Consider the following 11,368-nt stretch of genomic DNA (forward strand, 5'->3'; position numbering starts at 1 on the left):
TCCTGAAAATGACCACAATAGGTGAAACTATAGATCACACTATTATTACACTAGAGGTGAATGGGACTTTTTCTTTCCCTTTATAGATATCCTCATAAACTTCTACGAGATTAATGTTCATCAGGGGTGTGATTCTTCCGTTTTTAAACGGAATTCCGTTTTTTCAGGCCTGAAAATGAGACCCACGCAATTCGTATAGATCCGCTGAGTTTTTTTTTTTTTTAGGGGGGGGGGGGGCGGGGGTTCAGAGGTTCAGAGGTTTATTTCTGTAGCCTAAACACAGACCATTGCTTTATAATAGGCCGCTGACAATGATGACGGTTTTGGCGCTTCTTTCATTCATATCACTCCGCAAGCCTTGTCCGTTCTCTCACTAGTGGAATTCATTGAAAGTGAAAGCAGACGGGTTGATGACTGTTTGATGCAAGTTCGATGTGTGAGTGTGTGGTAAACTATTTGTTTCTTAGCAGAAGCCATGAAACGGTAAAGGTCAAATTATTTGTTTAGGTATTATTATTAAGTTAAGTAGTATTTATTAAGTTTTTGCTTCGCGTTCGCGTCCAGTTTGACGTGTCTGGATTTTCCGATAATGACGACAATCTCCTGGTGCTGATAGCCTATTGACTTTTAATTTCTGCGTGTGTAAACTAGTCTAGGCTACTGTACTTGAAGTTAGCTGTGACAGACTAGCCTACTGGTTTTCATCGTTTTCACCACAAAGCCCGTCTACCTTAGCTTAGGTCTACTAAATTGTTTAGTTAACACCTTGTCATTCCGCGTTTGTCCAGCCGTTCACCTCCGTGCGCCCCATGTCATTCAAAACATATTTCGGGATAGGCATCTCACTATGAGAAAACGTATTATGAGTGCTAAGAGATTGACACTTTGGCATTCTTGGTCAACATCAGTCTTGACTCTTGCACGTAATATTGAGCTGATTTTTTTTAGTGGAAATGGCTTATTGTAGCAATGTGCTGATACATGGAAAAAAGTTGCCTATTTAAAGGCACAGTCTGAATTTTAATCCTAGCTCTCCATTGAGTGTGTGCACTTGAACAACTGTGTAGCCTATACCAGTAGGGCATGCCATTTATTTTAGGAGGAGAGGAGGACATGTTACCTTGGAAGGAGAGGGAGTGATGCAATTTGATTTTCTTTCCAATTTAAATATCAATAACCTTCAAGCAACCTCTTCAATCAGCATCAATAGGCCTATATCGTACAGAACGACTGTAAGGGGGCAGGCTAAATGTTATCATAGGCCTATAGCCTACTAAATAATGTAGTCAACATTATAACTTTATGTTGGTTTAAGTTGAAACAAAACATGAACTGAGAAAATCCATAATTCTACATCATTGTTGGCAAAATGATCATGATAGCCTATATTTCAGCCATATCTGCTTTAGTCTTAAGTAGGCCCTTGGCTACTTTGCTATAAATGAGTTTTCTTTAGGCCTTATAGACCATTTTGTAATATGTTATAATGTTTGAAATATATGTATCTCAGTCTATCAATAGTTCTCATAAAAGTCATCAGATGTCATCATTTAAGGGGTTATTTTTCAAAATTTTCTCCCGGGGGTGCATGCCCCCGGACCCCCCTAGTAAATTACATTGAAGTGCACAGTAGCGATACTATAGTACCTTAGCTATACACTAGAGCAGCAGTTCACAAATTTTAGCCCCCAAGGACCACTGACTTGGCTCGCGTACCCCACCGTCGACACATTAAAGAGGGAGGGGGGGGGGGGGGGGGGGGTATATAGGGGTCGGATATATTTTCCTTTTTTTTTTTTTTTAAAGTATATTTTTTGGGCTTTTGTGCCTTTAATTATGACAGGACAGTAGAGAGAGACAGGAAGTGAATGGGTGAGAGAGTCGGGGTGGGATCCGGAAAGGACCTCGGGGCGGGAATCGAACCCGGGTCGCCGGCGTGTGGTGCAGGTGCCCCAGCCAGTTGCGCCACGGCTGGGGCCATATTTTCCTTTTTTTTTGTCCTTTGCCAATCACACCCCTGGTTCATATTAAGAGAAATACTTTTTGTATTACACTCTGTCTAATTAGTTTTTAAAAATATGCATATGAGGCAATATCTGATTAAATATGCGTACATATAAACGCAAGAAGGCAACGGAAACTTCTCGGATGTTCTGTGATTGGTCACCAACATCAGGCGAAAATTTGGGTGCTAGTGTCCAGACTGCCTTAGCAGCGTGAATGAAATCACCACACAAGGCAGGATGTGAACACCCAGGCTAGACATTTATGGGAGTTGATGGGTGAACGTTCAGAAGTCCTCCTTTCCTGCGGTGGGGACACACAGAGTTGGGATGGGGATCCTTGCAGATGCTACAGTTGTGGAGATAGACGCAGTTTGAGTGAGAGCTGACAGATTCGTTGAAGTTATTGCAAATGGCTGGCCCATTAAAAAATGTGACTGTGCGGCCAAGCTTATTAGGCCATACAGTTTCCGGACCTTGGACAGCGGCCAATGCGGAGGGGTTGCTGAACAATGGTTTTGGGGCACAGGGCCGCTGAATGGCCGTGGGACCTACAGATTGAGCAGGCTGGTGCCATCTGACCGCTGAAATGATGAACAAGTAGTTCTGTGTCCACAATAGACCAGTCCAGCCAAGAATTGAATAGTGACAAATATGAAGCTGTTTTTGCCAAGAAGGACTAAATAATCAGATAATGCATTGGGTTTTGAGTAAGAATAAAGAAAGCTCTTTATAAGAATATTTTACGACAATTATGTATTGACATACTGTGCTAAGAATGGCCAGTCTGTCTCTAAAATATCTCCATACAATGCGGGAAGTGAATAGAGTTTCAATGAGCTAAGGCTCTTTGTCACAACATCATTGGCTAATTAAACTAATGCAGCTGTGTAGGGCCTACACTGACAGGTGACGCTCCTCTAAGCTAACAGTTCTCTTTCTGTATGTGCAGCTCCAGTCAACTGGATCTCACTTTTCTCATTCCCATTGTCTCTCACTCTATTGCTTGACAATTCACCTGTTTATTGTTTGCCTTCCTTTCTTTCTTCATTAAAATAACATTAATGTCAAGATTTCACCATAAATGTAATTCTGTTTTTTTTCCCTTGACTGGTTTGTCTCTTGTAATGTTCCTGATAAAATCCCATGTGTTACAAGGGGAATTGCAGCAAAGACCACAAGCTAAATATGTCAGTCTGGAATAGCCTACTGTAAGGAATGGATCAAATGGATTCCACATGATTTCCTTTGTCTGTCTGTTTTTACTCTTTCAGTCCTTCACTCAACTCTCAAAATAAGATGTGAGGGAATGTGACATTATGCTAGGTTGGAAATTGTATTTGCTTGAAGCTGGCAGTATCACACTTACTTCACCCACTCACCAGGCAGGATGAGTCACACATCTATGCCAAAGAATGTCTCCCTTCATGGTGTGACTTCAAGTCCATTTGAGTCACCATGGACTCATCATGTGTCACTTCATATTTTTCATATTCAGATCAAGAGGTTTTAAACCCTGAGATGCAACAATATTTAGCATGTTACTTTCTTGGAAAAGATGTGTCCCTGTTCCTCTCTTATTTGTACACCAGCACGAATGTTCTCAGGAAAACACTTGTTAAATAGGAACTTGTTGATAGCCTAGAAATGATTTATGTTCTGTTAATACCTCATGGCCTTGCAGCCAAGTAAACAGCCACAGTTTCAGGTGTGGGATTTGAGCACAGATTGACAGGCTACATGCCTTACTCTCATCTTTTATTTAAAGAGGTCTTGTCGTATGTGTGACTGAAATTTATGTGATGCTGGAAGGCTTGAGACCTCATAAACCTGTCACACGATTGCTCTTGAAGCGGTCACAAATTTCACCAGGGCTCCTATTACTCTTTCCTCTGGCTTTTCTGCTTGGCCTGACCTCTATATGAATAGGCTCTGTGACTATGACGGGAGAGGAGAGGCACCTGTATGGAAGAGAATGAGCAGGCGGATGTCAGACAGAATTGTTTCCTCTGTGTCCTACAGCTTTTTTACAAGTCTCATTAATAAGCAAAAGCTGTAAAAGAAGACTATTTCTTTGCCTATCTGTTAAAATGCCAAATGGTTTATATTCAGCCATTTCTCCCCTCTGAGAGAGCCTAACAGATTGTGCATGGCTGTTGTAATTTTCATGGCATCAAAGCTCACATAGTCTACACAGCAACAATGAACATCTTTAAAAACGTTCATATGACGCCAATAGGCATGTCCTACTGCATCTCTGAGAGATTAAAGGAACACTGTCCTACTCCTCTTTTCCCGAGACTCAAAACATTTATGTTTGTAGGGAGCCTAGAGTCAGGCCTTGGTTGTTTTAAATTGCAGTTAGGCATTACAATTACAGACCATAACAAAACACATATTTCACATGTATGTGGGTTACTTCACTCTATTGGCATTTTATGAACATTTTGATTATGCTCATTGTTGCTGTGTCTGTAATGGTTAGAGTCAAAATGCATGCAGCTGAGACATCTGGAACTATTAACTGACAAGCCCTTATGAAGCTCAAATCAAAGAAATCATAGTGGGATCACATTTCATACATACTATTTCAGATTCATAACCAAATGTTAGGATTTTGAGGTTTGGTTATGAGCAGGAGTGCTTGTTGTCTCTATGTGGCACATTCTGTTTTGATATCTGAGTGATCATGCCTTTGGTGTATTGGCAGAAGAGAGCATGGTCAAGAAGTTGAGCTTTCTCAAGGTTACTGTTCAGCCTCTAGTCAGAGGCAAGTCCTTATTTGGTTTAGCAGAATTTCTGGCTATGACAACTTAATTAGCAACCAGTCTGAGTTGTGAAGGTTTTTAAAGACTTGTCTGATAGGGTCTGAGGGATGCAGCTCTATGACACCTGTGGTCACATTTGCAAATGAAGCATTACTAAAGCTTGCCATTTTTCTACATGTCTGATGTGGTTCATCAGTCCCTGGTAGCTTGACTTTGATTAACAGTGGCACAATGTACTGAATTATACAGCTGTAAGCTTTTGTCTTTTAACTTTCAAGGCTAATTTCAGCTATAACACAAGCAAAACAGAGAGAATGCTACTTTTAGTTCTATCCTCTACGCTTATGAAACCCAGTATTCCAAATAAGGAATTGGCTGGTTACATTTAACCATGTTGACAGAATATTTTCTTGTCTGCACTTTGCATAATTTAGACTACACTCTGTTCAGTCAGTATTGGTATGGATCTGAAGAGTTATAGAGAGAACAGACACCTTTTAAATGTCAGGACTATTGTATTTAGGAGCCTGCTGACAGAGCCCTCATTGTCTGCAGGTTAGGATTGTGGTGTTGCTATAGTTACTCACAATTGCACATTCCAGAGGCCTTCAAGGAAGGTTTGCTTGTAGAAGAAAAGAGTATTCATCCCTCTTGGAGAGACTACAGTCTTTACATTTTCTCATCTTCTTTCATTTAGCCTACAGTGTCTTTTAGGAGTTGGCATGACTGACAATACGATGTGAGCTGTATGTTGAGACAATGATGTACTTGAATGTTGTATACATGTGTACCATCAAACCACCAAATTTGCAGGTTCTTCTCTTTTTTGTTTTTGCTATACTGGGCTCCCCTGTTGCTGAGCATTTGCATTTTACACAACTGTCACAAATACAACTCATGCCTTGCACCCATCCTTCTGAACACGGTAGGCTACATGCAGATTTGTTTACAAACCTCATCTGCAAAACGCCATGTTGACTTGTGAGGGACAAAAGCAATGCAGCATACAGTATGCCACTTTTTATAGCTTTGCAGCAAGATACCTCCCCCTCCTCCAATGCAAAATGAGATATCCCTTAAAGGGACACTTCACCGATTAGCATTAAGCTTTGTATCTTTAGAAAACCAGTCATGTTTTTGAATGGTCGTGCATCATTCCCTCAGTTTGCCTTGGGATGGGAGAAATACGGATTCCAATGAAACCCATGAATAGGACTTCCTGCTTTCAATGATGTAAAAATCATCATTTTACATCATTGAAAGCAGGAAGTCCAACATTGAAATCCGTATTTCTCCCATCTCAAGGCAAACTGAGGGAATGATGCATGACCATTCAACAACATGACTTGTTTGCTAAAGATACAAAGCTTAATGCTAATCGGTGACGTGTCCCTTTAAATAAGCTGAAGTGCAGTTGAGCAGCATACCAACAGTATCCCTCTCAGCAAGACTGGGAAAGCAGAAAGTGTTTGAGCATCTGTATGTATCAGGCTTGTGCAAAATTCTGAATTGAATTGAGAATGACTCCTAAATTCCAATTCAATTCCTGAGTTTGAATTGAATTTGAGGTCAAAAACAGGATGCAGAATTACAATGAAATTGAATTTGAATGAAAGGAAGTAGAATTGAAATTCAATGAAATTCAAAGAAACTAATATACATACTGTAATTTAAGGGTAGTGTTAATATGTCAGATATGATCGCAACAAACATACAGCTTATAATTGAAAACCGTAATCAATTCCAAAGTGACCTTTCCAAAACTGAATGTATGTGAGATTAAACACATTCTTCCTGTTATGTGACTGGAATTGTTTTGAATTGCCATGAATTGAATTCCACTTACTGTCACTCCAAATCCAATAGACCTCTGAAGTTTGCCTACAAAAAAGCTACCATCTGTGCCCATATAAGGAGTTACGGTATCTGACGATTTTTCCTATGGGAAATTAACATGGGGATTTGGAATTATCACACCTGTTAAACTCTCGCGGGGATGACAAAATCGGAAATTCAGGTGTTTTCCTGAACACATTTTTGTCCGCTGCCTTTGAGAGGAATCTGTGATCTCCGGTACGCGAAGGCGGCAGACTTTGATTTTTGGTACCCCAGAGCTAACTTGCGATGCAGCTTGCCATTAAGTTAGTTAGCCAGTTAGCTCTGGGGTAGCAAAAAGGAAAGTGTGTCGACTTCACGTACCGGAGATCACAGTATGCACAATAAGGCAGAGGACAAAAGTGTGTTCAGGAAAACGTCTTTATTTAAGACTATCGTCCCCGCGAGAGTTGACAGGTGCGATAATTCAAAATCCCCATGTTATTTTCCCATAAGAAAAATCGGCAGATACCGAATCTCAAAGATGGCAGCTTTTTTGTAGGCGAACTTCAGAGGTCTATTCAAATTCAACTTCCTGTGGGGTGGGGCCAATTCAATTCAAATTCCAATTCATGAATTGAATGGAGGCCAATTCTAAAATTCAGAATTGTGCACAAGCCTGTATTGTTGTCCGTTCCACCAATGAAGTGTCAGGATTTGCTCTAATGCAGCAGGGAGGAGAACAAGATTGATATGTGTAGCGGATAGAGGCTGCAGTCTCCCATTCTGGCTCAATGGCTACAGTTTTAGTACCTCACAGGCCCAAATTCAAAAGCAAAAGGTGTGACCCTTCTCACTATAAATGGTGCAAGAAGTGGGCTGGCTTGCTATGGAGTCATCCCAGGCATGCCCAGGGTGTGCCTGTAGTATAAACCACACTGGGGACCCCTAGGTTAGGTTGATCCTTGTGTGTGGGACCCCAGATATGGATGAGGCATGACTTGAGGCAGGAGAAGTGTGCCAGGGGGATTTGTGAAAGATACTGTACCTAACTCTCGTTGCATCCGTGAATTCTGTGAGACCAGGTTACACTCTCTGTGTGTACGGCATGGATTTGCATGCTTTCTGAAGGGGAGGGCTTTATGACAGTGCGGTCTCATATAAACTCACATAAACTTTGGCTTTGATCAAAACAATTACTTTATGTCCATAAAGGAAGATTATTTCTCTTCCAAGGCGGACAACACTATTACAATATTACCATGATACTATCACTTAGTAGCCCAAAATATAGTTGAAATTTCTATTATTTATTTATTTATTTTATTTATTATTTTTATTTATTTTAAGTATAAGTGATAATTCATGCAGTAGAGGGTACGGGAAGCTCTTGTCTGTACACACTGTGTGACATCTTTCAGTGAGGTCAAAACACAAGGTCATGTTTCACCATTCTCTTGGGATTTGGCCAGACGTCACTCTTGGAAGTTTTCTCGGTAGGGACTCACTATGTCTAAGCTGTAGCTATAGTAGGTGAACGATTAGCCTATTACAAGTTCGTTAACCATCAAATTGGCTTCGTAAAGGTAAAAATCTTGCATATAGTGTACATTTAACTGCATACATTTTATGTGTGTGTGGATTATTCGTTTGCTAGCTTTTTACACTGGAAGCACTTACCTACAGTATGTGACATTTGACACTGATGCTATTCTAGGCACTTGGTTTTGGTGACTTTGTGATCTGCAGTAGATACAGTAGTAGTTATCCTAAAAACATGGCATTCAGCCTACCTACTGGAGAGTGGGGGGAACTGTTGTTTTTTCTATTTAGATTGGCTGTTGGAATTATGCAGTCTGATTGTACTGCAATCCTGTACTGAGAGTCCTTCTCTCCCTGTCCTGTCCTCTATAGTGTGGCTTGGGGGGGAGGGTCCCGCGTGCTGTCTGTTGCGCGTGCGGGCATTTGTTCATTCACTGCGCATGCGGGCATTTTGTCCATTTGCGCTATTTCAGTCATGGGCCTTCCCCGGGTGGGCTTGCGCATCATGTCTGGGCTGCGCGCCCGGGTGGTGTGGCTGGGTGCTCTGGGCCGGTCGGGGTCCATTCGCGGGTGGCGTTGCTCGTCCGCGGGGGGCCTCCCGTCGCCGTCTGTAGATGGGGGGGGGGGGGGGGGGGGGGGTTGTGTCGGCTCCATTCGGCAGTGGCTCTGCGTGGGCGTATATTGGCGGTCTGGCTGGGGCATGCGGTCTGATCAGATGTGCACGGCTGTGCGTTTTTGTGGGATGGGGGGGACGGGGGAGGTGGGAATGCTGGGAGTGGATGGCGGAGGGGAGGGCTATGTTGCGCCATTGTATTTGAATTGGGCTCACGGTCCGGGCCTTCTTGGGGTGGTGTTTCTAGAGTGGAAGTCCAATGTTTTTAACAATTTTAATTACATTACATCAATGTCCAATGATTTTAACGATTTTAATTACACTACATCGCCTCCCTACACCTCCCGACCCTGTCAACAGGATGACAGGATGACACGTCCAAAGACATGAAGCATTCTGGACTTTTGCTCTGGGGGCGCTGCTTCCGGGGGGCCTGGGCGGCGGGGCGGATCAGATTGTGTGTCCTGGTCGGGCCGTGGTGTGTGTTCGCGCGGTGTTGTGGTTGGGGTGGGGCTGGCGCGGGCCCCGTTCTCTCTGCTCGCGGATGTTGGTGGGGGGTTGTCTGCGGATGGGTGGCGCCGCCTGTGGGCGGGCTCTGGCTGGCCATGCTCGGCCGTGCTGCTTGGGCGCGCGGTTCAGATGTGGTGTGTGGGTTCGCCTGGGGGGGGGCATTGGGGGGGGGCATTGTGGGTGGGTGGATGTTGCGTGCGTGGTGGGTGGGTGGATGTTTGCATGCGTGGTGGACGATGTGCGGGATTCTCTCTTTCGGGTTTAACTGGGTAACCTATTCCTACGCACCTGTCCCCACAAAAGAGGTGTGTAAAAGCGTTTTGTAAACCCTCTATAGTATAATCATTTATATCACCATTGATATACTTATTAATACCAACCATCATGACTTACAGTAATACTAACACACTCTATTTTTCTTCCCTTTCCCCTATACCTCACCTGTGAGGTAAACCATTACCAGCCATCAACCATCTCTGTGCCTGTCCCTCATCACACCTGAAGTCACATCCCTCTGACTGCCCTACCATCGCCATTGCCTTCGCCATCCCTATGACTGCCCTACCATCGCCTGCTGTTGCTCCCTGCCCGAATCTTTGGCCCACGCATCCCAGTGACCCATCATTTTGCGAAATAACTAATGGATTACTAATGGACAATTTATTCCCTACACTGGACTATTTGAACTTTCATTGTCATTGTAACTTTCAAACTACAAATGACTGTACTGTAACTGACCCAAGGCAGATGGGTTGGGCCCTTGAGTCGTGGGTCTGTCTGAGGTTTCTTCCTATATGTATCTCCAATTCTAGGGAGTTTTTCCTTGCCCCTGTTACTCATGGGCTCTCTTTGAATGTCTAACACTCTGTAAAGCGCCATGAGACATGTGTAATGTATTGGCGCTCTATAAGCGACATTAAATTGAAATTGAAATTGAATTGAAATTGATTGGCTGATGGGATCCTGAATTCTGATTGGCTGTTGGAATCCTGTATTCTGATTGTCTGTCGGAATCATACATTCAGTTGGCTGTTGGAATCATGCATTCTGATTTGCTGTCCTTCAAAAGTGATATGTAATCTGTGCAGTTCATGAAATAAATAAAAACCACAGGTTAAGTGACATAAGGGGGTGCGAGTCCCTGGGCCACACCGGGGTTTAAACCTTTGAGACATGTGGTGGAGAAAGTAGATTTGCTTTGCCACGTCAGCAAAACTGTCACAGGAGTGATTGGATGTAGCACAGCTCTAAACACCAGGGAGAGGGCCTATGGGGTCAGAAAAGTCAGCAAGGTCACCAACGAGGGAGACGAAGGGACGGGAAGTGACAGTATTAACTGTGATGTGACAATCTGAACTGAAGGGACATTCTAGTATGTAAGTAAGGGTATAAACAGGCCTGAGACAACTTTACCTAATAGATAGACCCAAGACTTTTTTGTCATGGAGACATTGAAGATTGATCTGCTGTGCCAGGCACTGCACTTGACTTGAGCTGTAGGGTAAAGGAACCTGCTCGAATCTGAAAAAAGGATGAGGAAGCTACAGCTCCAGTGTAGAGCAGTCAATATGTTATCAAGCAAGAGCACCTGACTAAAGTATTTATACTTATTACAATTTTATGTGACAGGGCAATGTAGTAGAATATAGTAAATAGCACCAACTATGCACAGTTTTAAGCACAATAACTTGTTTAAGGTTCAAGGTTCACACCATTTGACACCTAAGATCACCCATGCAAACGTGACGTGTGCACATGCTGGATAAAAATAAGTAATTATACCATAAAAAATATAAGGAATATCTGCACACTTGCTCACCAGTTTTCTGTTCATTAAAGTACACCAAACATACACCAAAAGGGGACCTAAGACCTAGGATCACCACCACATTTGGATGCATAAAGATATGAATTTAGACATTTTGTGCAGTTGTCTAGATATTGTCACTGGTGGATTTCAATATCTGAAGAAGCACTATACTGTAGGCCATTTTGAACATGTGGTTTGCTAATACTTCGCTACTTCACTACAGTCTGGTCATGTGCAGCCTGGCTGTGCCGTGCAATTCAACACAACACATCAGGCTCAGGGACCAGACTGCATGCAGCCCGTTTTG

Source organism: Sardina pilchardus, chromosome 9, assembly GCF_963854185.1.
Source record: "Sardina pilchardus chromosome 9, fSarPil1.1, whole genome shotgun sequence".
NCBI lineage: Eukaryota > Metazoa > Chordata > Actinopteri > Clupeiformes > Clupeidae > Sardina > Sardina pilchardus.